Here is a 5000-nt window from a genome sequence, read left to right as displayed (position 1 = left end):
GTGTGTGGAGTGTATGTACGGATTCCTTGCAGACTACGAGATGCATTGAAATACTTATATATAGAAAAGTAAAGGGTGTTTTACAGAACTTTTTGAACTAATTTTTAAAAAAATATCTCTTAGAATGCGAGCGACTTGCATTTTAATATTTTCGTATTTATGTATGTATGTATGTATATATTTCTCTCTCTCTCTCTCTCTCTCTCTCTCTCTCTCTCTCTCTATATATATATATATATATATATATATATATATATATATATATATATATATATATATATATATATATATTGCGCAATATTTATGTAACATTTTATGAGTCTAGTTATATACGTAATATAAAACGAGAGAGAGAAACAGATACGAGTGAAATTGTAATTATTGCAGAGACGGTGCTGTACATTGATAGATATCTAACGTGAAAATATTGATAAAGATAAGACATAATGTCTTCCTCGAGACTAATAGTGTAACGGGCGTATGGACAGCTTCCATATATTTTTCATTATCGTAAACTGTACATTGCATGTTTTAATATTTTTGCGAAACCATTCACTAAGTCTGTTACGAGGAATTTGAAGATTACTCATGCGTACGGATATTGATGCATATGTATGCTTCTGTATTCTAACAGCCTGATAGTTTAATCGTTTTTATCCTTGTGTTTTGTTTTTGATTTTAGTTTATACTTCATCTTGTCTGAAACAATAAATATCCCAATGGTATTTAAATTTTCAAAATCACATTTTTCCGGATGAAATTGTGTGAGATTCTGAGGTTACAACCTTAGCGCAGCAGTATTTTGTAATATGTGTGCCCATATTACCATAACACATTTTACAATCTTGAAAATTTACAGCATCGGTAATAGACTTACAGTTTGCTTGTGAATTAACATGATTTGTGTTTCTTTAATCAATCATTGGTCGTATTAGCATTATTTATATATTAATCGTCTAGCATTTGCTGTTCCCAAGTGTAATAATACATGTCAAGAATATATTTGCACACATATTTTGCCACCTACTTTCACTTTCTCTTTGGTGCTGCTCAGCAATATATTCCAAGTGTAAGTGCATTTTCATCATTCTTTTATGGCATTAAGATTTATATATATACACATATAAGAATTCTCACTAGTAGTTTATTCGTGTATTAAAACCCTGGACCTTGATATTAATAAGCAGTATTTTTCGTTCACTTCTGAAAACTTTCTTGTGTATAATATTCTCGAAGTATGTATATATATATATATATATATATATATATATATATATATATATATATATTTATTTATTTATTTATTTTTGTTTTATTTTTAAGTTTCAGCTTAGAGCTGCGGCCATGCTGATGCACCACCGTGTTGCTACACTGTTGTTAAAGGGAGCCTCTTACAATATGTGGCACTTGGTGAAGAATGGAGTTTGATTTAGCAGCACTCATTTGCACCTCCTGCCGCGAGGTACGTTCATCTGGGACTCTCGATAGGAAGAGGTCCAGCTTTGAGTTAAAAACTCCTACATCTACTTTGTGCAGATTCCTCAGGCTCTTTGGGAGAATATTAAAAAGCTGTGGGCCCCTGAATCCCAAGCTGTTGCAGTAACTGGTCCTGAAGCGCGATGGCATTGCTGGGATTTTTGGCACTATGAAATGTCGTCCCGTTCTGGCATTGGTGTAGCTTTCAATGCCAAAATTTGGCACAATTCCTTCCAGGATCTTCCAGATGTATATTACTGCATACCTCTCCCGCCTTCTCTCCAGGGAGTAGAGTCTTAGCTGTTTCAGCCTTTCCCAGTAGCTGAGCAGTTGCAAAGAGACAATCTCCTTTGTGAATCTCCTCTGGATTGCTTCAAGGTCTGCTGTTAATTTCAGACTGGTGGGTGACCACAGCTGTGAGCAGTAATCCAGACGGCTGAGGACGAATGTACTCATGAGGATCATCATGGTCTCCTTATCTCTGGTACTGAATGTTCTCAGGATCCATCCAGCCAATCGTCTGCACTTCGTTGCCATTCTGGTAATGTGCACTTGGAAAGAGGTATCATCACTCATGTCGATACTCGGGTCTCTCACTGATTTAGGCTATAGGATTGAAATTCCCTGTGGACCAGTGCACTCTGTAAGTTTCATATTCAGTTTTGGACGTTGGTAGCGCAGGGCTTGGAATTGTTCAGCATTAAACTGCATATTATTGTCCTCAGCCCATCTGTAAACTGAGTCCAATTCCTGCTGCAGGTGTGCAACATCACTGGAGTTCTGTATTTTCTGCGAGACTTTTGTATCGTCTGCGTAGCTTGCAAGAGTGGCTATCCGGGCACTTGAAGGCATATCTGAGAGAGCGACTATAAAAAGCAATGGTCCCAAGACAGTGCCCTGTGGAACACCGCTCATTATTTGTGTTTTCATAGAGGTGGCGCCATTAGCCACTACTGCCTGACTTCTATCTTTCAGAAAGTCATGTAACCACTCTCTAAGTTTTCCAGCTATGCCAAGATTATGCAGTTTGTGGCATAACACACCATGATCTACTTTGTCAAAAGTTGTTGAATAACTGCCTCAACACCCAGTCGTAATGTTGTAAGAGCTGGGTCAGGCAGCTCCTACCTGGTCGAAAGCCATGTTGGGTATCACTCAGCAATTTATTTTCTTCAATGAATGCGATTAGTTTTCCTCTGACTATCCTTTCCATGACTTTGCTGATGTGTGAAGTCAGAGAGATGGGCCTATAGTTTTTGGCATCTGCTCTGCTTCCCCCTTTATGGATTGGGCATATTATTCCCTCCTTCAGCTTGCTTGGCAGTCTTCCGTTTGCGAGAAAGCTCTGGAAGAGGATCTGGATGGGTTTTGCCAGGGCATGCTAACACGATTTTAGGCGGATTGCTGGGAAACCATCAGTGCCAGCAGTTGAGTTTGTGTCCACTTCATGTATAGCTAGTAGTACATCTTCTTCGATAATGTTGATGTATTCCATCGTAACTGCCTCACTGGTTATAGGGGAGGTAGCAAGGGAAGTCTACTGGTTTGTTCACTTGTCTGTGTTCCAATGGAGTGGTGAAGACACTTTTGAATTGCTCATTCAGTACCTCACTGATCCTAGTTGGACTGTCTGTGAGGGAGCCATCCTTTTCGAAGAGGGGTCCAATCTTGCAGCGTACTGAGTCTGTTTCTTTTGCGTAATGAAGGAAGGCCTTTGGGTTTGACTTAATGTTTTTTATAACCCAGGCTTCTTTGTCTGCTCTCTCCTTCACATAGCATTGTTGCAGCCTTTTTTCGATCTCCATCAGTGTCGTTTTTAGGCGGGACCTTTGGCCATTCTTGTGATGCTGGTTCAGTCGATTTGCAACTTTTGTCCGTCGTCTCATGAGGATGTTCCTCTCCCTTGGAATCTTGTTCCTATTTGTGTTGGCCTTGTGCTCTGGGACATATTTCTGGCTTATGGCTTGCACAGTAGACATGAAACGTTCTAGTTTCATGTCAATGTCTGGTGTGGAGAGACATTTTGGCCAATCCTCTCTGAGGATCTCTTTCTGAATCGATTTCCAGTCCGCTTTGTGGAAGTTCAGATTGGAGAGATTTTGGGTGCTTCCTTTAGGCTGTATGTCTCTGGTTTCTTTTGGCCCAAACATAGACAGCTCTATTATGGTGTGATCCGAAACTAATGTCGGCGTCACTTTCACATCATGAATGATGTCCGTATTGTTCGTGAAGCAGAGATCTAGAATGTTATTCGCTCTAGTTGGTCTGAGAACAGTTTGCTCCATGAATAGGGCATTGGTGAGGTTGAGCAGGCACTCCACCTTGGCTTGCTTGCGATAAGTCATTCCTGAGAGTATGAGACATTCGGGCCATATATATATATACATATGCGTACATATATATACGTAAATATACATACATATATTTATGTATATATATGTATATGTATATATATATATATATATATATATATATATATATATATATATATATATATATATATATATATATATATATATATATATATATATATATATATATATATATATATATATATATATATATATATATATATATATATATATATATATATATATATATATATATATATATATATATATATATATATATATATATATATATACATATATATATATATATATATATATATGTATATATATATATATATACATATATATAAATTTATATGTATATATACATACATATATATATATATATATATATATATATATATATTTATATTTATATATATATATTTATATATATATATATATATATATATATATATATATATATATATATATATATATATATATAAATATATATATATATATATATATGTATATATATACATATATATACATATATATATATATGTATATATATATATATATACATATATATAAATATATATGTATATATACATACATATATATATATATATATATATATATATATATATATATATATATATTTATATATATATATATATATATATATATATATATATATATATATATATATATATATATATATATATATATATATATATATATATATATATATATATATATATATATATATACAAATATATATATACATATATATATATATATATATATATATATATATATATATATATATACAAATACATATATACATATATATATATATATATATATATATATATATATATATATATATATATATATATATATATATATATATATATATATATATATATATATATATATATATATATTTATATATATATATATATATATATATATATATTTATATATATATATATATATATATATATATATATATATATATATATATATATATATATATATATATATATATATATATATATATATACAAATATATATATACATATATATATATATATATATATATATATATATATATATATATATATATACAAATACATATATACATATATATATATATATATATATATATATATATATATATATATA

This window comes from Octopus bimaculoides, chromosome 5, assembly GCF_046866305.1.
Source record: "Octopus bimaculoides isolate indiv1 chromosome 5, ASM4686630v1, whole genome shotgun sequence".
NCBI lineage: Eukaryota > Metazoa > Mollusca > Cephalopoda > Octopoda > Octopodidae > Octopus > Octopus bimaculoides.
Note: the sequence above shows the minus strand (reverse complement) of the source record.